This window comes from Falco cherrug, chromosome W (assembly GCF_023634085.1).
Source record: "Falco cherrug isolate bFalChe1 chromosome W, bFalChe1.pri, whole genome shotgun sequence".
Taxonomy (NCBI): domain Eukaryota; kingdom Metazoa; phylum Chordata; class Aves; order Falconiformes; family Falconidae; genus Falco; species Falco cherrug.
The window spans coordinates 5,465,553-5,489,436 of NC_073719.1; the positions used below are offsets into that span (position 1 = coordinate 5,465,553).

Consider the following 23,884-nt stretch of genomic DNA (forward strand, 5'->3'; position numbering starts at 1 on the left):
ATGTGCATATATAGCCCATTGCATAAATATATATGTGTATATATACATATTTACAGGGAAATAACACCATTTGCTGCAAGAACTGTGAACCATCCTTAGTAATTGACTGTGCTCTCATAGTCTGCTCTTTTTTCATTTGCCTCAAGTAGCAGAGGCAAAGCAGAGTGACTGAAAGTCACAAAAAAGCAACTTCAGAGATATCAAGGTGCAGGAGCAAAATCATGGACTCAACGACATATCGATATGATCCTAGTTGAAGCCACTTAAGTTTCTGCAAGCTTATATACAATTTTCATATTCATACACACGTCACACCTTAATTCTATTGGTTACATAAACTGTTCACACACTGCTATACAGATACTAATTGGTTAAAAGCATACAAGCATTAGTTAGTCCCATCATTAAAATTGTTGACATTCCTGCGCTCATCAGTTCCCAGCTCAGCTCCTGTTTTTCTGCCTGCTTAACTGCCAAAGATCCTGTTTTCTTTGTTCCAGGTGTCTTTCTCACACAACCTTTCGGCCTTGCTGAACAGATAAAGCTTTTAATCATATCTAGCTGCTAAAGCAAGAGTGACTTTTGATAGGCCGCATGTCCCTTTTCTTCCAAATACATTGTTACATCAAGGCACTAAGAGAAGCAGAAGTATTAAACATTATTGGTTTATTATTTGTCTGACTATTAGATACTGGCTGCAGGGGAAAAATATCTGTGCACTTGGACAAAGATACTTGCTAAGCAGAAAACTTCATAAAGATTATTGATTTTTGTATATTCAATGGCATATGGTGCAACTGCATATCTGGGTAAATCAATATTTTTTTTTTTGGTCTGGCACAATTATATAAATGTGTGACATCCTAATATAGCAGGGAAAAGAAACCTAAACCTACCTTTATTTCCTTTCCTGCTATGAATGTTTTACAATCTGATTGCAAGTTGTCTCATGTACTTTGGCCCTGGAGTTATCTCTTGGATGGAATCTGATAGGTATGTACAGGGCACTGACATTGAGGCTGCTCATTAAGTGGAAAGAGAAAGAAGAGTGTGTTCCAATATTAATAAAAACAGGACCTTTTGAAGAGGAACACCTAAAGATTTAAGTTCTGTAGACTGTGGGGTTTTTTAATTAATTTTTAAAAATTTTTATAAACTCATTTGGTTTTGGAATAGCTGCATGTAAAAGAGAACTGCAACAAAATTATTTTATCTTTTATCTGAAAATGATCATTCTACCTGCAAAGTAGGACTGTGGTTTGATTAAATAGCTCGCTAGCACATTTCTGTGAAAAAATAGGTCTCTCTCTGGTTTATCTCTATTGTCTGAGAAAGTTTATAGTAATTCTCCATCATGCCCAGGGAAAAGTAGTTAAGTTAGAGGACACCTCGGTATGTGATTACTATTACTAAAATATGTCATTAGGTATGGTTTAAGCTGGAGAACATGTACTGGTAAGAGATACCTCTGAAGTGGGGTGTGAGTACATATACAGGTGTGAATATTAACAATAGGAAGTGAATGATGAATGATGTACCACTTATCTATAGGATAATATACTTATGTTTATCTAAAAGTTGGGAAACGTCCAAGGACCCTTATTGCTAACATGACGGATGTACTAATTGCTAAGTCCTTGGATTTGTCATCTTTAAAAAGGCTATCTGGTCCTAAGTTCCTGTTGTTTATACAACGTGGCAAGGACAAGGACTTAAATCATGGTCACTAGTTTAGTGAGATATGTAAATGAGTTCCTGGAATTGTAATGAATATGCAAATGATTACCTGGAAAATTAATGAATAGGTATGAGTTGCTTGTATAAAGAGGGGACTGAAAAATCCCCTCGGTGTGCATGACTTTGGTGGAGCGATCCCCTATGCACCCAGTGCTTTCGAATAAAGATAACCTCTGCTTGCTCGTATATTGGTGAAGTGATTCTTTAAATCAGAAGGAACAGAGACAGAAGCTTGCAGAACATCTTTCCGTTTGACTGTTTCCTAGTTTTAGACTTCTGTTTTATAAAAGGAAATTAAGATTTTTATGGCTGTAATGTTAACATTCAGAAGTGAACCAGTGGTAAACTAGAGATCTCATGTTTGCTGACAGCCTGAAGCTTTGGCATTCACAAGTGAGTTGTTTTCCAGTCATTCATTCATTCAAGATAATGAAGGTGAAAGCTCACAATGATATGACAACATTATTAACTATTTAAATGCCACCTAAAGCTTTTAGGAAGGGCAAAGAAATGTTAGGATTACTAATATTGTTATATTGGCTTCCAGGATTTAGTGACATTTAGGAGTGCAACCATGTGCATTTGTTTTTCCTGATTCCCAGCCATGGTTAATCCAGAATGTTGTCTCACATTTATGCTGTGCATGTATCCAAATGTGGTTCCACTAAGAATCTACGTTTGGCTCCTGTATTCCCTCTATAGCATTCCTGTGGGCTTCTTTTAGCTTGTACCACTAAAGATTAACTGTGTGCGGAAATCCTCCTTTGGCAAAGTATCTGTGCTGCTTTCTTCTTCCCTCTTACAGAAATCACTGATTCACTGGTGGAAATGTGCTTTGCCAACCAAAATAGCAATTTAACTGTCCTCTGAGGTCATGACTTTTCTCTGGAAGTCTGTGTTATGGTAAAGGACTTGCCAACACAGGAAAGTTCAGTGGCAGGCTACTTGGGATTTCTCCTGTCCTCAAGGAATTAAAGATATTTCTTAATGTTTCAGAGTACTTTGGAGTCAAATTCACTAGATTTTTTTCCCAGCTACAGTATGAATAACATACAAAACTGTAAGAACTTATTCAAATTGGTGAAGGACACAAGGAGGAAAGAGATGCAGTGATTGGCTCAGCTGTAGGTTATGCTTCTGTCTTCCATCAGTGGAATTAAGGCTTCATAAAATGGGGAGGTAACATTACACCAGTGTTCTGGTCCAGGAAGACCCAAGCCAGGGAGGTTCTTTGCTATACCCAGAGTGAGATTAATACACAAACGAGATCAAATGCCACTAATCAAGGAAATTTATTGTGCGCTTATATAAACAAAGCATTCACGTGTTGCGGTAAGAAAATAGCGATAGGAAAGGGAAAGATAGGAAAGAAGGAAATCTAGCAAGCAGTTGGGACAGAATTGCAAGAGATAGTCGCCAGCATGAATCCAGTGGTGTCCCGGTGGTCCATAACCTCTTTTCACATTGGTGGTGGGGGTCTCTGGATCGTCACTTATTGTTTGGTGGCACAGTCTTTTATAGGGTGTTCAGGGGGGTTTTCTCCCACACAACGGCATGTACTGCATTCCTCCATGGGGCACATGCAATTACTTTGTAGGTAGGGGTGATTGTCCATGTCTAGGCACATCCCTCACAGTGGCATGGCCTTTCCTTGACCCTGGCCAAAAACTGATGTCAGACAGCTGTTGTCTCCTTATTTATTCACAACTGTTAAGTCTTGCAGGAGCTCAGCAAACAAGCTTTGAGACAGACATTTTGAGATATGGTCTCTCACAACCAGCAGTTTGGAGCTCCCCTGGAATGACGAAAAATATCTGAAGTTAAGAGAGCTGGAAGCAGATGAATTATTACTTTTTTAATTTATGTCGTTCCCCCTCCCCCCAGTATAGCTTTGGCAACTCATGTATGAGGAAAGTGCATGGCAAAAGGGGAGAACCTGTAATAGCATCACCATGGATGTGGAAAATCAAGAAAATGTTTCTGAGGAGGGTTACTTCCTGTAGTGGCTCACATTCCCCAGTCCTGGATGTTCTTGTGAAACATGCAGGGCTGAGGCTGTGGGATTTTGGGTATACTGGTAGATGAAAAACAGGACATGAGCTGGCCATGTGCGCTTGCAGCCCAGAAGGCCATTCATATCCTGGGCAACATCAAAAGAAGCGTTGCCAGTAGATCAAAGGAAGTGATTTTTCCCCTCTACTTTGCTCTTGTGAGACCCCACCTGGAGTACTGCACCCAGCTTTGGGGTCCCCAGCACAAGACAACCATGGACCTGTTAGAGTGGGTCCAGAGGAGGGCCGCAAAAATGGTCAGAGGACTGGAACACCTTTCCTATGAAGAAAGGCTGAGAGAGCTGGAGTTGTTCAGCCTGGAGAAGAGAAGGGTCTGGGGAGACCTTATAGCAGCCTTTTGATGTATAAAGGGGGCTTATAAGAAATACACTTTTTACCAGGGCCTGTAGTGACAGGATAAGGAGTAATGGTTTTAAACTGAGACAGGGTAGGTTTAGATAGGACATAAGGAAGAAATTTTTTACAATAAGGGTGGTGAGACACTGGAACAGGTTGCCTAGAGCAGTTGTGGATGACCCCTCCCTGGAAGTGTTCAAGACCAGGTTGGACAGGACTTTGAACAACCTGATCTAGTGAAAGATGTCCCTGCTCACAGCAGGAGGGTTGGACTAGATGATCTTTACAGGTCTTATCAAGCCACAGTATGTTATAATAGAAATAAATCATTCACACGGAGATAAGAATGCACTGTATGCAGTGACGTGTCAAGTGGAATTTTGTCAGGCATGGACATTAAGCCATTTAATAGTATAAGATCTAGGCTGTCAAAGATTACAGGGAACTTGTGATTAAACTAGCTGTAGTTGTGTTTTCAAAAGCCTTTCAAAATGTATTTGCAATATGACTGTTCTGAATTTGCCTTGTCAGATTCCTGGTTTTGATAGTCTCAAGCTTTTCAGATTGCTTTAATGCCTGCTGTTAAGGGAGACTGGAAATGTATGTTGTATGCAAGTGTTGCAGGATCTGACTATCAGCCAATTGAAAACACACAGCGTCTCACTTTTTTAGCTGTTGGTTCCATTAGTCAGACCTTAATAGCATAATTCAGATTGGAAAGGACCTCAAGAGGTCTCTAGTCCAACCTCCAGCTCTGAACTTGGATGGGGTTGCCTCAAGGCTTTGTCCAGTTAGGTCTTCAAAATCTTGGTGGTACATGTTTCTTAGAGAATCATCTAAATTCTTTTTTGAATAATTGGAAAGAAAGATTTCTCATTTCTGCTCTTCAAGTGTAGAATTATTTGTGTGTTTTACCAGAGTCAGACTGTGGTTATGTGACGTTTGGTTTTTGTTTTGGCTTGCTCAATACATCAACTTGGAGGAAAAAATATGCTGTATCCAACAGCCTGAGAGGTGAGGCTACTGCTGTTCCATGTCCCCAGATCCACCCAGTAGTAAGACTGAAGGTATATTCTCAGCAAGTATGCACACACGTATATGCTGCATGTGTACATGGCCGGCCATACAGATCACAGAATGATTGAGGTTGGAAGGGACCTCTAGAGGTCTTGTCCAGCTCCCCTGCTCAAGCAGGGCCACCTAGAGCTGGTTTCCCAGGACCATGTCCAGATGGCTCTTCAATATCTCCAGGGAGGGAGACTTTACAACCTTTCTGGGCAACCTCTTCTAGTGCTCAGTCACCCTCACAGGAAAAAAGTGTTTCCTGATGTTCAGATGGAACTTCCTGTGTTTCAGTTTGTGTCCATTGCCTACTGTCTTGTCACTGGACACCACCAAAGAGAGCCTAGCTCTATATTCTTTACAGCCTCCCTTCAGGTATTTATACACATTAAGATGCCATCTGAGCCTTCTCTTCTCTAGGCTAAACAGTCCTAGCTCTCTGCCATTCCTCATAGGAGAGATGCTCTAGTCCGTTAATCATCTTTGTGGCCCTTTGTTGGGCCTCTCCAGTATGTCCATATCTCTCTTGTACTGAGGAGCCCAGAACTGGACATAGGACTCCAGGTGGGGCCTCACCAGTGCTGAGGGGAAGGCTCACATCCCCTGTGATCTGTCTGATCACAGACACTCAGAGCACTCACACAAACACAGACAGCACTCTGGCTGAGCAGGATGGAGGTCTGCAAGTGAGAATATACATATACACACACTTATATGTTCAAGGTAGATTCCTCCAGCAGCAGGGCTCAGGCACTCAGTCTGCCCAGTAGCTGGCCCTGGATCTGTCTCCTGTTACTGGCACCTGGCTGTACAAGCTCCTGAGGCCCCAGCCTCACTCCACACAGCTGGCCAGGACTTCTCTGGTCCCATGTGTTGTTGTTCCCCCCCCCCGCTCTCACCCTTAGACACACAGGTGCTCTCACACCCAGAGCTGCTGGTCCTTAAGATACCCACTTACCCCCTTGCTCCCAGGCTGCTTCACTTATCGGCTAGTCTGTCTTGATCTTTATTGGTGGTCACGCTTGCTCACACAGGAGGAAGTTAAATCAATTAATTTCTCAAATTAGCACTGAGAGTGCCTGCAAAAATCTGGATGTATGTTATTCTGCACAGAAAGAGCAAATATGTTTCAAGTACAAATCTGTTGTCTGAAGATTTGGCTGGGAAATCAAAATCTATGTTAGACAATTACACTGACAGCTGAGTGGTAAAAGTATTACAAGGTTAGAGCAGTTCTGCTGTCCTTTCTGTGCTCTGCCATGGACTTGGGATAAATGCATCATCTTTTAGTGCCTCATTTTCCTATTTGTAAAATGAGGATCACCTTTCACTTGCTGTTTATTTAGATTTTAAGGCCTTTATGACAGTGTCTGTAGCTTACTATGAGATCTGTACAAAGCCCCAGTATAAGGGCTGCGATCTCAAGTTTGGATCCTACTCTGGTCCTCCCTTGGTGAGTGCAACTCAGAATAGCTACAGACATATAAAGAGGTTGGGTTTATACAAAAGGAGGGCAGTAACTAAATTCAGGATGACCTACTTAGACCAAGCCTACTGGGTTACTAGATACTAATGAAATTCAGTGTAAGGAGCTATGAAGCAGTAAGGAAAGGAAATTACAACAACCTGAGGAGGGGTCACCTTCGGTTATATATTATAGAGCAAGCATGTTAATGGAGAACAATTTGAAAATTAAAGTAATTGAAATAGTAAATAAGCATTCTGCATGATATTTCAAAGCAGTGCATCAGAAGATTATGCCTGCCTTTAAAAATCTCTCAGTAAAAGTGCTGAATAAAAGGCAGGGGAAAATCATCTTTGCCTAGTTCAATAGAAAGCTCTTCCCCCTGCCCCCCATTTCAAGGTGCCTATCTGCAGTATTCAAGTACCACTCAGAATTGTGAAGGAGTCCAAGACAAAACAGAGGGGTTTTTTAATGTTTTTCCCTATTAATAATGTGTATGTATCTCTGCAGGGGATTTTACTGAGTATCATTTAGCTTTATTGAAAGGGCATGTGTTTCACTTTGATGTGATGACAACCATACTGGGACAGAAATGGGTCTTCCTTGGAAGAAAATCCAAAGTTTGGATTCTGTTCCTGGGAGAACTTCTTGTTCGGCCCTTTGAAAGCTTAAATGTGGGTGTTTGGTGTCTAGTCCCTGGCAAGAGCTGCTACAAAGAGATGAGTTTGACATCAAGTGATATCTTAAGGCACTGAGAACTTTGCAGATGAGGACCTTGATTCATTTTATGAAGAGAATAGGTAGGTGATGGGAGCCTGCAGTGCAGAGGTGATTTATAGTGCTAAGGAGGGTCTGCTAGTGTGGAACCTGGAATATGCAGGATCCTGAAGCTATTGGTTGCTATAAAAATGTTCTTGCTACAAAATGGAAGTGTAGAAACTGGGCAGCAACAGGGTAACATGGATTTTGAAGGAGTAGCAGATTTGATCAACTCACTTTTTATTCAAGTTAATTTAAAGGGGAGGGGCAGAGAGAAAATAAATTGCTATTAATATCTTCATTTCCAAGTTTGAGATCAACAGCTCCTGGGGTAGATAGAGCCTAACTCTCAGTAGAGGAGGCTCTTGGCCTTGAACAGGTTCTTGTATCCTAGGAGCAGTAGTACACACCTCACAGGGCACTGCTAAGTCTTTGGCTGGCTGTAAATATATAAGATTTACAAATCAACCAAAAAAACCCCAAACCCCAAACTAAGAGCCTCATCAAAGTAAAACAATCATTAACAGACAGGGAATGACATATACTCAAAGTTTTGTGTGTGCCCTAGCAGTCTATTTCTAGTCTCTTGGTTGCCATCTATAAAATTTAGGTTAACCAGAAATAACTCAAACTGAAACATAGCTGTCTCCTGGCTATGTGCCTTTGCTTCTCTTCAAAGACATTTTTTTCTGAGAAAATAAACAACTGTTCTTTTTATGTAAGCCAGTACTTGGTAGGACTGTCTTTGGTAGTCAATACAGGGAATTTTGTTCATTCTTTCCTAATCTCAAACATCATCAACTTTAAATGGAAGACACATCAAGAACAGCATTCAGTTATGCATATGACAGTTATTCATAGTGCTGCAAGTTGTGTAACCTGTTTGTTGGTACTGGGGGCACAACTTTTGATCTCAACTTTTTGTTTATTTTTCAGCTATAGATCTACGCTTGCAATAGTGAACCTGATAAATGTCAGATGAGTCATTGTACCCATGTATTTACTGTGGGCCAAAAGCAGCTTTGGGCCTCCTTACCTCCACATTAGTACCAGCCAGTGTGGCATGTGTATTTTACATGTGGGTGTAGAGGAATTTTTAAAGAACCAAGGACATATGTTAGCATTGTCCGGGTTGGACAACCCAGGCCTGTTAGTTGAAGCTGCAGAGCAACTTTAAATTGTCTTTGGAACAAGCAGTGTGAGAAAGAAAACAAGCTATGCACAAACAAGAAGCCAGGTGCAGAGCAAGTCCTGGGAACCGCAAAATCAACACACTCTCATCGGAAAACTCTGATCAGGCGCCTGCAGCATGCTCACCAATCAGCAACACAGACCCCACGTGACCAGAAACTTTTATCCAATCACCTGTGTGTAGAGTCATGTGAGCGGTCGGTTTAAGTTATAAATATGACCTGTTTGTTTAATAAAGTGAGCACGGCATGTAGCCATATTGGTGTGATTGTCGTGACTTGGCCGACTCTCCACGGGGGACCCTCTTCGTGTGGGGGCACTGCTTTGCTCTGCACTAAGACCAGAACTGTGCTACCAAGGTTTATCAAATAACAATTCTATGGCAACTCATACAAAACAGCACATTTAGAAGAATATATATGACGCTGTATACAGAGCTATTAATTATGTTTATTTAAATGTTTCCAACTTCAATGCAATAAATTCTCCCTCCTGTCCCTGTGACATGCACTTTTCTCCATGACTTAATCACACTTTAGGGGAGAGGGTGTAAATTCTTCCTTCTGTGTGATTTGTGCTGAATAAAATGCTAATGGCGAAGTCTATCCCAGTGTAAACAATGGTGGATATTTTCTTTCTGTCAATAACTATATTGTATAAGGCCATGTGTCTGTAAAAAATTATTCACACAGCTCGTAAGATAAATACTGCTGGTCTGGTTTTCCTTCCAAAAGGGTATGCATGAAGAGGAAAACTTCCTAGCAGCACAAAATCATGCTAAGTCATGGATGGGGAAATTTCAAAAGGAGTGCAAAGAACATCTGGCAAGGTCACTGCACAGTTCCTTCTGCTCTGTTTAATGGTAAATTGCAGTTATAACCTATGTTAGCAAATGTTAGTATTATGTTAGTACTTATTAACCAACGATGTATGAGTTGCTGTGTTACTTGTCACTTAAGCTGTGATATTTAGGAGTCCCTGCTCTCTGGACCATGTTAACCTTGGTCTTTAATCTCAAGACCATAACCAGAGCATCTAGGTTCTATTGTGTATGGGATGAATTATTGGACAGCTTGGCAAGGTAGATATCTAGTCGTCCAACTTGGCAACAAAACTTATTTTTAAGGTGTCCTGAAGTGAACTACCTGCATTATAATACTAAAGAACGCACTCACAGGTCAAGAAGACCCTCACCCAGGTGAAGACCCTTCCTCTGCGCAAGCATAGTAACCGAAGAGGATGACACAGCAGATATTATAATTATATGCAAATTAATAGCCAATCATTGTAACTGGGAGTATACTACCTTATCATTTTTGTGTATAAATATAACAGTGAGATCAATATAGTTGTGCTTGATTTGTGGAGATGCCACGAAGCACCCAGTGCTGCAATAAAGAAATGCCTGCTTATCTACTTCATGTAGATGGGGTTTTCGTTCCCTGGCTAACATAGTGACAAAGGACACAGAGAAGGTAGTTACTGAATGCCGCTTTTGCTTCAGTCTTCACTGCCAAGGCCAGCACTCCGGTTTCCCAGACCCTGGAGGCAAGAGAGGAAGTCTGGAGAAAGGAAGACTTTCCCTTGGTCGAGGAGGATCACGTTAGAGATCATTTAGGCAATCTTGTCACCCACAGATCGATGAGTCCCAATGGGGTGCACCCCCAAGTGCTGAGGGAGTTGGCAGATGTTATTGCCAAGCCGCTCTCCATCATCTTTGAAAGGTCATGGAGGACAGGAGAGGTGCCTGAAGACTGGAGGAAATCCAATGTCACTCCAGTCTTCAAACAGGGCAAGAAGCAGGACCCAGGAAACTACAGGCTGGTCAACCTCACCTCCATCCCTGGAAAGGTGATGGAACAGCTCATCCTGGAGGTCATCTCGAAGCATGTGGAAGAAATAGTTATCAGGAGTAGTCAACGTGGATTCACCAAGGGGAAATCATGCCTGACCAACCTAATAGCCTTCTATGATGGAATGACTGGCTGGGTAGATGAGGGGAGAACAGTGGATGTTGTCAACCTTGACCTCAGCAAAGCTTTTGACGCTGTCTACCATAACATCCTCACAGGTAAGCTCAGGGAGTGTGGATTAGATGAGTGGACAGTGAGGTGGACTGAGAACTGGCTAAATGGCAGAGCTCAGAGGGTTGTGATCAACAGCGCAGAGTCTAGCTGGAGGCCTGTAGCTAGTGCTGTTCCCCAGGGGTCAGTACTAGGTCCAGTCCTGTTCAACTTATTCATCAAAGAAGGGACAGAGAGTAACCTCTGACGAGCGAGGGGAAGCAAGCGGCCGACTCAATGTGAGTGATAAAGCAAGCTTCGATTTATTACGGCGCGATTATGTCTTATATACAGTTCCAGTTAATTATGCCTACAAGTCATCTGCTGATTGGCTAAGCTCTAAAGGGTTACATTTTCATACATCCTCCAACTTGCGGTTTCTGCGGAGAGCTAGCTACATATTTTTTTTTCCTCTCTTGTCTACGCGAATTCCTCAAAGTTATTTACAACATTAGGCACAAGGTCAGTGTTTTTCTCAGCTTCCTTATCAGCATGCCTCAGCATAGCTGCAAGGCCTGCTTCAGCTAACTTACGGTAACTTTGTTTCACAAAGATCTTTAAGGGAGTCATGGCCATGATCACACAGCCATTCTGCAACAAACCTCAGCAAGTTTGCAGATGATACAAAACTGGGAGGAGTGGCTGATTCACCAGAAGGCTGTGCCACCATTCAGTGATACCTGGACAAGCTGGAGAATTGGGTGGAGAGGAACCTAATGAAGTTCAACAAAGGCAAGCATAAGGTCCTGCACCGAGGAACAACCCCATGCACCAGTACAGGCTAGGGGTTGACCTGCTGGGGGGCAGCTCTGCGGAGAAAGACCTGGGAATTCTGGTGGGCAGCAAGTTGACCACAAGCCAGCAGTGTGCCCTTGAGGCCAAGGCAGCCAGTGGGATCCTGGGGTGCTTTAGGAGGAACATGGCCAGCAGGTCGAGGGAGGTTATCCTCCCCCTCTACTCTGCTCTTGTGGGACCACACCTGAAGTGCTGTGTCCAGTTCTGAGCTCCCCACTTCAAGAGAGACAGGGAACTACTGGAAAGGGTCCAGTGGAGGGCTGCAAAGATTATTAGGGGACTGGCACCTCTCCCTTATGAGGAAAGGCTGAGATGGGCCTGTTTAGCCTGGGGAAGGGAAGACCGAGAGGGGATCTTATCAACGTCTACAAATATCTTAAGGGTGAACGTCAAGAGGATGGGGCCAGGCTCTTTTCAGTAGCGCCCAGCAACAGGACAAGGAGCAAAAGGCACAAGCTACAACACCAAAAGTTCCATCTGAATATGAGGAAGAACTTCTTTACTTTGAGGGTGACAGAGCACTGGAACAGGCTGCCCAGAGAGGTTGTGGAGTCTTATTCTCTGGAGACATTCAAAACCCACCTGGATGCAGTCCTGTGCAACCTGTTCTAGGTTAACCTGCTTTAGCAGCAAGTTGGACTAGACGACCCCCAGAGGTCCCTTCCAACCCTGACCATTCTGTGAAAATGTATCAATTTAGAACTACGTTTTATAGCCATTATTAAATAAGTATGATGAAAAAACTTGTAAAAAGATAGCTAGACACACTTAATCTCTTACTGGAAAAAACATTCACATTATGAGACTAGAAGAATATTTTTGGGTGTCAGTCTCCTAAAGAACACATGAGTAATTTCACCCCTATTTACCACAAGGAACACTGAAACAATGAACTTACCTTTAACACTTTTTCTGTTAACATCAGCTCCTTTTTCAAGTAAATACTGAGCAATTTCTTTGTGGCCTTTGTAACATGAGATCATCAAGCACGTATGCCCATGACGGTTTGATACTTCCAAGTCTGCTTTGTGCTCCACAAGATATTTTACTATTTCCAGGTGACCATCAAAACAGGCAGCTCTAAGCGGAGTTGAACTTGTTAGAGTTGTGTTATTGACAGATGCACCATGATCTAACAGACACTGAACCACCTTCAAGTGGCCAGCAGCTGATGCTGCCCATAATGGTGGAGCTCCCTCAATGGTCTCACCATCAAAATTAACTGAACCACCAATTTCTATAGAAGCAGAGCAACAGTCCAACAAGTATTCCACCATGTCAACGTGCCCATAACGGGCTGCCATCAAAAGTGGTGTGGCACCATTGGTTTTTTCTGAGATTAGTAAGGCCACCTCTTCTCTAGTTTTGCTTGCAAGTAACTTGGAAAGGAGCCGCAGCTTGCCATCACAAGCTGCACTGAACACTGCTGTCTTTAAATCCATTTAGTCTGTACCTCTTTCTTGAAGGATACAGACCTGCTTTTTTCAGAGTCACAAACAAAAGCTTATTAGAAACACACAGCCCAAACAGAGTATCCCCAACTTTTTCTCAGATCAGGCAGATGGGACAACATGGAGACTCTAAACGAGGTCCTGACAAAGCACAGGCTGCACTTGGTAACTCTGCAAAAGAAAAGAATTCTGAATGTTTTTACTTTCTACTTCTCAAATAAGTACATACAATTACATTTTTTCTACAGTTATACTCAAACCACTGGTGGTGGTGCACCAATGTCCAGCTGACTTCCATGGGACTTCTCTAGACTGCACAGTGCCCCTTAAGGAAAGATGTTGAGCAGAAAGCCAGATCCTAGCAGTGCAGTATCCATACCATTGGCACGAAAACACTTTCCCCTCACGACATAACAAACCCTACACTTGTATCAACTTCTGCTTTTAAGCACAGCCTAAACAAAGAACCATTAGCGCCCACCCACCCCCACTCCCCCCATCCCCCCTCAGGTTCTCTGCGGAGGCCCATGCTCACAGACACACGCGACCCCGTGTTATCTCCACCCTACTGGCAAGGGAACAAGTTCAGAACCTGACCGGAAAGACGCCCTTGCCAGAGTAGTTTGATTTAGTATCAGACACCAAAAACCTGAACTTTCCCTTCCACCACAACCACCCTCAGCCTGCCCAAAGCCCCACCCCCTCCCCTCCAAATCTCCTCCTTCAAGACGACACCGTATTTGCCTCCCACCCCAAAGCCACCTACACGCCCCTCTCCCCCCCCAGGATTACCCCCGATGCCTCTCTTCAAATCGTCCCCCTCTTTTCCACTCCAAGTCCAATAACCACTCGCCCCCCAAGCTCACTCCCTAACCTGGGCAACCCTCCCCATACCACCTCAGGGTCCCCAAAAAACCCTTCCCAGCTTCCTCAGAGCCGCTCCACACACAACGGCCGCGACAGGACGGCCTCCACCGCCTGCCCAGAACCGGAGAGGCAGCAACAGCGCCATCGCCCACGGAAAACATATCTGTGAGGAAGGACCCAAGGGTGCGGGCTACCTCCCCAGAACACCACCGGCTCTCTCCCGCCGAAGTCACCCTCACAAGGAAATACCCACCGCCTCCCGCACTCCGTCCAGCTCTTTCACGACAAACCTATCCCCACAGCAACTAGCCTCCACCACTAGCCCAACATCTGGGCACAGCGGAACCTACCAAACACAGCCCGGCCACCACCAGGCCCAATGAGAAACACGCCTAAGCGCCGCCAGCCACTCGGAGCAGGACAGGAGGTGGGACTACGCAGCCGCTCAAGCTACACCGAGAGCGGGGCGGTGCTGGCGATGTGGTAGCTGTCCGCTAGGGGGGTGAGCGAGTTTCCTGGCACCGCCCTCCGCTATAGCGTGAGTGGACTGACAGAACGTAGCGGGGAGGAGGTATGGTTTGGTTAGGTTAGCTGTGGTATGGGGACAAGATAGGGGGTGTCCTTTTCCCCAGACCGTGCCTTATTTTCCTTTCTCTAAAGTAAAACAAAGGGCGGAACAGCGCTACAGCGGAGCATGCACAGGTGGGGAGAGATGTCGCAGGGGTGAGGGGACAGCGGGGGGCGCACGGTACCGGGGGAGGGGCGCTTCCATGGAGAGCAGTAAAACCCCGCAGGACTGCAGGAGGAAAACCCTCACGGCTGGCCACGTGTGGATCTGCTTAGCAGATCCGGGCAATAAACCCATCCCTTGCAGAGGGATGCAAAACCAGCCCAGTCTGGAGAAAAAAAAAAAGTGGGCGTTTTCTCCTCAGAAATAGATCAGTTTACTGCTAAATTGAACAGGGTAATTAGATGCTCCTTCATTTAGTGGGAAAGGCAGCCATGAAGGCTTGCAGTGCCAGCAGCTCAGAGGCAGACCTGTTCACCTGTGATGTAGGCCAGAGTGAGGATCTGGTGTGGGGGCTCCAGTGCCTTCCTGTGCCTGTGGGGAGGGATGGGAGCCCCAATGCCCTTGTCATGAAAATTCACAACTGGCCTGTGCTGACTGAGGAGAGGGGCCAGGATGCAAAATAAAGAATTACAAGGGTAAATATTTACTCACACACATGAGGTGTCTCAGCCAGATTGGGGCACCACAAATGTGGTTTTACACAGGGCTTTTATACCCTTCAAATGTTCACGTACAACATGATTTGACTAATCACTAACACACAAGTTGCAATTTAAGATGGACAAGTATTGAAATACAGCAATATTGATTAGTTTTCAACAGCTCACCTCTCACAATGTCTGTTATAGGTCGCAGGTTTTCCCGCTTGTCTCAGCTACATTGGGCACCAGTTGTAGTCAGTCCAACTCAGCCTCACATGGGGCACCAATTGTTGCAGCACAAACTAGCAGGCTGCAACAAGGCTTTTACTGTCAGTCAGATTCTACTGTCCATGCTGTTTCTCCTTCCTCCAGAGGCCGGGCCAGGCCAGGCCAGTTGTGTTATTGACAGATGCACCATGATCTAACAGACACTGAACCACCTTCAAGTGGCCAGCAGCTGATGCTGCCCATAATGGCGGAGCTCCCTCAATGGTCTCACCATCAAAATTAACTGAACCACCAATTTCTATAGAAGCAGAGCAATAGTCCAACAAGTATTCCACCATGTCAACGTGCCCATAACGGGCTGCCATCAAAAGTGGTGTGGCACCATTGGTTTTTTCTGAGATTAGTAAGGCCACCTCTTCTCTAGTTTTGCTTGCAAGTAACTTGGAAAGGAGCCACAGCTTGCCATCATGAGCCATTAACTACTTAGCAGGAATGAGCTACAGCTGCACATCATCCATGTCAATCAACCCCCTGCCATCCAGGCAAGGCCACAGCTGCATATTATCAATGCTAATCAACCCACTGCCTTCATTCCTCTACACACACACACTATCCGTTACTAATAATAGTAAAATTCTGCAAAGCAACTATGTGTTTGCAGCATTCTTGCTGCTTGTCTATTGATCCAGATGTCCCTGTGTGGCATATGAAGGCACGGACCCCAAGTCAGTGAAGAAGTGAGATCGTTTATTGCATACATAAGTGCTGGTTATATACAATTGCTTATCTACCCAAGTTCTGCCCTGGAATGTGCCTACGTGCGGCAGAGCACCTGGGAATTTGTCTACGTGTAGCAAAGCAGTTGCTCATTGCGAGCTGTTCACACGCTTGTGGTTTCACTGCCAAATTTGGCCGCTTATCTGTACACTAACAGCTCTGCCAAGTCAGCCTTGTTTCTCTACAAGGTCAACTTATCTTCGTCCCTTACAATTCCCCCTTTTTTGTTTGTTAAATTGGATAAGGTTAAGGCTCTGTGAATTTAAACCGTCATAGATTGATGGACAGCCCTTTGTATCATGGCTCGCATCAGGTACATCAAACACGGTAGACATATAACAATGGCCAAAACCCCTAGCCATATAGCAAACCCACACATCAATATTTTTCATATCCAAGGACCTAATCCTAGGGTCCAATCCCAACCTTCAAAAGGATTCCATCCGGGATCTTCCTTCAACTTATACGTCAAATCATGTAGCTGTTTCAAACTTTGATGAACTGACACTGAAATTCATACAGCACATTCCATCAAACTCCTCACATCCATGCCCATGAGCTAATAACAATAAACTAATCGCAGCTCTATTTTGCAAAGTGGCATGTCACACTGATTGTACATCCATCAATCAATAATTTTTCAAGGGCCAAACTAGTCGCATTAGTCTGTTTGCACTATTCTGGCTTGTTCTCTGGCTCATTGTGATCAGCTGGTCGAACGAGCTGAGCGGGGATCCACAGAGGCCCTCGATCTGTAGAGACACACGTTATTAATTCAACCGGAATGCTCCATTGGTTAGTTTCTGTATCTTTGTAGTGGACCCAGGGCAGTTCCCACCAAGCAGGACAAGAGAAATGTTTATGTACAGCACTATGGTCGGAAGAGTGGTTTAAAAAATTGATCACGTACAGAGCTTTCCACAGTTGTTCCTGTGGCGAGGTACCTGGGCTATTCCCCCTTTTTTGTTTTTGCAGCATGTCTTTAAGAGACCGATGAGTTCATTCAACAATAGCCTGTCCAGTGGGCAAGTGGGGAATGCCCATCACATGGGTAATGCCCCAATTCTGCAAAAACAGGTGCGTGTGTTGTGCTATATATGCTGAGCTGTTGTCGGTTTTAATTTGATCAGGAAGTCCCATGGTAGCAAAACAAGCAAGCCAATGACGGCAAACATCACGGCTTTTTCTCCCCAGTGTGAGCGGTGGCAAAAACATAGTGTGAAAAGGTGTCAACTGAAACATGAACATATTTAGGATTCTCAAACGAGGGAATATGTGTGATATCAGTTTGCCAAATTTCTCAGGCTTGGAGGCCATGAGGATTAACACTGGGATAAACGGGTAAAGGGCTGAAGTTTTGACAGTTGGGACAGCCCCTTACAATCTCCTGGGCCTGTTCTTGTGTCAGGTGATACAAATGTTGCAGCGCCTTAGCATTTTGGTGAAAAAAGTTGTGTGAAAGCTTAGCCTGTTGATAAGCTCTGGTGGTAACAACAGCCACGGTAAAAATGTCCGCCACCTTATTGCCTTCAACAATGGGACCAGGCAACGAGGTGTGTGACTGCACATGTAAAACAAAATAGTCATGAGAGCAATGCTCCAATAGGAACAAAAGATGCTTCAACAAAACAAATAACTGTTGGTTAGAAACCGTTTTTAAAAATGAATGTTCCAATCTACGCACTATCCCTACAACATATAAAGAATCTGCAACTAGGTTTAAAGGTGGTTGTTTGAACAATGTGAAGGCACGAACAGCTGCAGCTAACTCCACTATTTGTGTAGAGCCAGTAACAAAGGTAACGTCTGAGTCCCAATGCCCTTGCTCATTTTTCCATGACACAACAGCTTTTCCCAAAGGCCCTGAGCCATCAATAAAAACAGTCAGGGCATTTGGGATAGGTACATGAGAAATATGCAGTTTCAATTGTAAGGGTAAATCAGTTAAAGAGTGAAGCAATTTATGTCGAGGAATAGAAAAGGCAATGGTTCCACTAAAGTCGGCCAAAGCAGACTGTAGTGAGAGGCTTTGCTTAAACCAAAAATCAAAGTCCTGTTTGGCCAAAGGCATAAAAATGGTGGCTGGGTTACGGGCCATAAGTTCCTGCAGACGATGTCGAGCCTTTTGAATGAGGATCACCACCATGTCAATAAGAGTTGTCACTGTTTTGGAAAAAGAGTGAGGCAAAAAAATCCACTCCAAAATTATCAATGGATCCTGGTGTTCAGCTGCCCATTGAAACAAGAGAGCGTAAGGCTGAAATTCATTATAAATCAAAAACAACAAAACAGACAAAGTTAGTATATGCGATGACTCTGACGCTCCTGTATGTTATTAGTTATGGTCTGCAAAGCCCTTTTGGCCTCGAAGCTGAGTGTACGCGGCGACAACAAATTAGAGTCTCCTTTTAACAGGGTAAACAAAGGTGCCAGGTCTTGTGTAGTTATTCCAAGATATGGTCGCACCCAGTTTTTGGTACCCAGTAACTTTTGCAGGTCATTGCGGGTCCTAACATTTGTAGCAAGGCGTAAAGGCTGAGGATGAATAGCTGTCTCAACAATTTTCCATCCGAGATATTTCCATGGTGCTCGAGTTTGGATCTTTTCCTCTGCTATACAGAGGCTGGCGTTGCTTAATGATCATCTTAAGTCCATCACGGCTTCAGTGACCAATGAGGATGATGATGATGCCGATACTAAAATGTCATCCATATAGTGGTAGATCAAAACCTGTGGTAACCTTTTGCGAACAGGACTGATAGCCAGTGCTACAAATATTCGACACATGGTGGGGCTGTTTAACATGCCTTGTGGCAACACAGTCCAATGAAAACGCATGGTGGGTTCCTGATAATTAATTGCTGGCACCATAACTGCAAACCGAGGTGCATTGTCAGGATGTAACGGTATGGTGAAGAAATAGTCTTTAAGATCAATCACTATAAGTGACCAGGAGTCTGGCAGTGTCCTGGTTTCAGCTGGGATAGAGTTAATTTTCATCTTAGCAGTTAGTACAATGCTGTGTTTTGGCTATGATGTGAGAACAATGTTGATAGGACACTGATGTTTTCAGTTGTTGCTGGGTAATGTTTATACTAAGTCAAGGACGACTTGGTTTCCTGGGCCCTGCCAGCAAGAGGGCTGGAGGGGCATGGGAAATTGGGAGGGGACACAGCCAGGACAGGTGACACAAACTAGCCAAAGAGGTATTCCATACCATATGACATCATGCTGAGTATATAAACTGGGGGAAGAAGAAGGAAGGGGGGGACATCCGGCATGATGGTGTTTGTCTTCCCGAGCAAACATTACGCGTGATGAAGCCCTGCTTTCCTGGGGATGGCTGAACACCTGCCTGCCGATGGAAAGTAGTGAATGAATTCCTTGATTTGCTTTGCTTGCGTGCGCGGCTTTTGCTTTACCTATTAAATTGTTCTTATCTCAGCCCTTGAGTTTTACATTCCTTTCCAATTCTCTTCCTCATCCCTCTGGGTGAGGGGGAGTGAGCGAGCAGCTGCGTGGTGCTGGGTTGCCGGCTGGGGTTAAACCACAACAGGCAGCATAGCAGGAGAGGGGATGCCGGGTTGTAAAGTCTCGTAGGCTCATTCACTGCACTGATAGCTCACAAGTCATGTAAAAGTTGCCACTTGCCACTCTTTTTTTGGTATTACAAAGACAGGAGTATTCCAAGGGCTAGTGGAGGGCACAATATGGCCTGCTTTGATTTGCTCCTGCACCAGTTCACGCAATTTGTGCAGCCTTTCTGTGCGCAAGGTCCACTGTTCCACCCACACCGGTGTATCTGTTTTCCAGGCGAGTTTAATCGTTGGCTGCACCTCAGCGGCCCTTAGGACAAATTTGTCTTCAAGGTAACCCCCCATTGGCTCAACAAATCACGTCCCCACAGGGTGCAGGGGACTTGCATGACGTATGGAGTAATAGGTCCTCGTTGTTCTTCGGGGCCGAGTAATAAAACTGGTCAGGTGCTTTGTTTAGGTTAGCTGTATTCCCCCAACACCTACTATTGCTGATGTGGGGTCTTTCAAAGGCCACTCTTTCAGCCAGTCCAATTGCAAAACTACTGAAACATCAGCGCCAATGTCCACTAGGCCCAAAAAGGGTCTTCCCCTCAATATAACAGGTTAATAACGGTTGGTCGTGAGTAATTTGGTGTGCCCACATAATCTGTGGAAGGTTGGTGCTGTCAAAACCCACCTTGCCTTCTCCCTTTTGGACCCACATTTTGAAATAATTTGAAAAGCTGAGCTATTTTTTCTCCCTTTTGAATATGACACAGGAGGGGATGGGGTCCAAGCCATAATCTTTATTTCACCAATGTAATTGGTGTCAATCACTCCAGGAAGTATAAACAGTCCTGAGTGAATGACTGAAGAGTGTCCCAACAAAAGCGCATTACAGTCATTCCCTAAGGGACCCCAGACTCTGGTTGGGAGCGAATGTACAGCGGTATCAGTGATTAAGATTGACTGGGAGACGGCCAAGTCCAGTCCAGCACTGCCATGGGTGGCTGGCCGGAGGTCTGAGGCCAACTGTCGAGAGTCGGCTGTTGTTGGACCGTCATTGCTGCCGGACTTTTTGTCTGGGCACGCGGCAGTTTCCCTGGTTTGGGCAAAGGGCATGGCCGTCCTGATGGAATTTAGAACGGCACTCATTGGCCCAGTGATGCCCTTTTTGGCAGCGTGGACAAGGTTTTAAGGAGTCTTGGGCCCATTTGATTTTTTCCTATCTCCTGCCCTACATTCCTTTTTGAAGTGATCTGCCTGACCACAATGAAAACAAGAGCCTCGTTGTGCAGTTGCCACTACCATTTGCTGTGGCAAGGCAGCAGCAAATATATCTGCACGATGGGTCTCGGTGCCAACATTCTGGCAAGCCCTTATCATATCTGCTAATACAGAGTTACAGTTCCGAAGCAGATGCAAAACTCTTTGACAATCCGCATTTGCATTCTCCACTGCGAGCTGCGTGAGAAGTAATTGTTTGGCTTCCTCTGACTCTACTTGTTGATCTATCACATTTTTTAGGCGATCTAAAAAGTCTGCATAAGGCTCTTGGGGACCCTTGACGGACAGACGCAAACAACTGTTCAGGCTTTCCCCCAGGGACCTTTCTTAAGGAGGCAAGAGCTATCCAGGTGGCTTGTTCAAGTGCCTCTCTAGGCAATTGTACCTGCGCTACCGCAGCAGAATATCTGCCCTCCCCCATCAGTTCATCCATACCTATATTTTTCATGTTCATTAAATTGTCCATTGTCTGCGTAGTAGCTTGGTCTCGGTACTCTATTATCCAAACTGTATACTGCATAGAGGTAAGCATCATGCGACACAATGCTTTCCAATCATATGGGGTCATAACATACCCTTCTGCAATAGCAGTGTACAAGTTCATGGTAAATGCCGATCTGAGTCCAAAATCTTAACTGAGCATCTGAGTTCTTTTACAGCTTCTTACGGGAGTTGCTCCCACACAGTTGGTCGCCCTGCCTGGTACCGGATGGGGAATACACTGAGTAATTCCATATCTCCCTTTCACATAGCCTCCTTTCTGCACTGATCTAAAGCACCATAGTATACTTTGGACGACTCACCGGAATGTGACGACTCAGCTGGGTTTGCCCAAAGTGCAGGATCTGTGGGTGGGGGTGATTTTGGCTGTTTTGGTCCAGGCTTCTCGGTCAGAGGGTTAAATGGAACTGTGGGCTTGGTTGGAGGCACAGGGATTACACCTGCATCGTTATCATCTGGTGGGTAGAGATCTGGCTCCCTTTTCTGGATCTGCTAAGCCTGGGTGGAAAGGATCATCAGGCTCAGGATCGTTATGCAAAGACAGAAGATACTGTTCTTTATCTCTGCTTGCTTTTGATGAGGCTGTCATGCTATAATGCGGGAGTTTTGCTTCATTAACAGTCTTTAAGTGGCTAAGAGCCGAAAACACTTGCTGCCACTTTTTCAGCACACTCTTTGATTTCTTATCATTTTGCTGTCCCAATTCATCCCCGATATGTTTCCATACAGTGATATTCAGCGTGCCCTCTTTAGGGAACCAAGAACAATTGTCCCAAGCCCATGCCAAGAGGTTTACAAGGGATAGCTGAGACACATTGTCCCCATAAGTTTTTAAAATTTTCTGCAAAACTTCCATATGATTTTTCTGTTCCCGTGTTAATGATTGCCCCATGGTTCCCAGCTGCTCACTTGCTGTCTGGCTGTGGTGATGAGAGCTCTTGTGTATCCGTCTTCCCTTTTTCCCTTTTCCCTGGTTCAGCTGGGCTATGCCATCAGAATTGTAGTTTTTATCCCTCAAGTCCCTGTTTTGGTGCCATTTGTGGCATATGAAGGCACGGACCCCAAGTCAGTGAAGAAGTGAGATCGTTTATTGCATACATAAGTGCTGGTTATATACAATCGCTTATCTACCCAAGTTCTGCCCTGGAACGTGCCTACGTGTAGCAAAGCACCGGGAAATTTATCAATGTGTAGAAAATCAGCTGCTCATTGCGAGCTGTTCACACGCTTGTGGTTTCACTGCCAAATTTGGCCGCTTATCTGTACACTAACAGTTCTGCCAAGTCAGCCTTGTTTCTCTACAAGGTCAACTTATTTTCGTCCCTTACATCCCTGGAGTCAGACTTGCTATACTTACTTAGCTATGACACCAGACAGCACCAGTAGGGTGTCAAAGACATTTTAGAAGGGCTAGGATGCTGGTGTTATCTTGGTTGTCTAGGGGTATCCTTTATCCTTTGTAGACAGCTCTAAGCTTCCATAAAGGAAAATCCTTATTTCCAGGGCGAGGCTGTCCTTTAGTTTGTTTTGCTAAGGCATGAACAATACCAAAGTCTCCAGTAAAATTCCACTACCTCATTACATTATAGTGTATAATGTGAAACAATATGTATATTAACAAATTTAATACATTTTCATACTAGAAATACTGGTTGACTGAATAGTTAGGGAAGGGAATTTTCATAACAGTCCCTCTTCTTTTGACCATCAGGATCACATTATATTATTTGTGGATAACTGGCTAGCTGAAAAAGGTCTCATAGACATAGTCCAGCTGGCTGGACAAAAATGCACATCGCTCTCAGCTTATCTGAAGTAAAGCAAAAGTTACAAAATAACAGGAAGACTGCGGTGGGAAAAGAATGTTGCAGGTGGGAACAGATAACTACAGAAGAGAAACTAGGGGCAGACTTGATATTTAGGTAACTAACCAATAATGAGCTTAACTTTTGTAATATGTATGAGCTAATTATAACAAGGCATAAAAGGTGACTGTAAGGGACAATAAACGAAGTCTGCTGATCACTCATATTGAGTGACTGTGTCTTCCCTCCGTCGCGACAATTATTTTAGTAGCAATTGAGTGCATAAGATAATACAACACTGCAAATACACATATATAATTACAAAGGAAAAAAAGATAATGAATACAACAGCCAAATTTATTTTAATTCACAGTCCTATACTTAAGTCTGGGAGCCAAGAGGTTAACCACATGAACAGCTTTAGGGGAAATTACTGTATTACTTCGTGTAAGACTTTTAAATGTGTCCTATCTTGTTTATATTAGTTTCAATTTTCTTGTCTTGATTTGCATAAAACCAGCAGCTATTATTCAATAATGCACATATCCTGTCCTCTGCTGCTAACAGGTAGTCTAAGGCTAATCAATTCTGTATTACCATTTTTTATAAGAATTTGATTTTTTTCTATAGGGCCCCAATATTATCTTCAGTTTCATTAATGTGCCTAGAATACACTTCTCATCCAAGGCTGAGGGTAAATATTTAGAAACATAGAATAACTTAGGTTGGAAAAGACCTTTGAGATCATCAAGTCCAAC

At 44.1% G+C, this 23,884-nt stretch overlaps 1 protein-coding gene across 1 annotated transcript in view; it reads right to left on the reverse strand.

Moving 5' to 3' along the window:
* The window catches only part of LOC129734621 (uncharacterized), a 250,217-nt gene extending 228,812 nt beyond the window's left edge, over positions 1 to 21,405 (reverse strand). Inside the window, exons 1-2 of the mRNA XM_055698256.1 lie at positions 14,052 to 21,405; positions 12,379 to 13,102 (exon numbers count right to left, since the gene is read on the reverse strand). The gene's annotated coding sequence lies outside the window, so the exon portion shown is untranslated. The remainder of the gene's footprint in view (positions 1 to 12,378; positions 13,103 to 14,051) is intronic.
* Between the last annotated feature and the right edge of the window lie 2,479 nt (positions 21,406 to 23,884).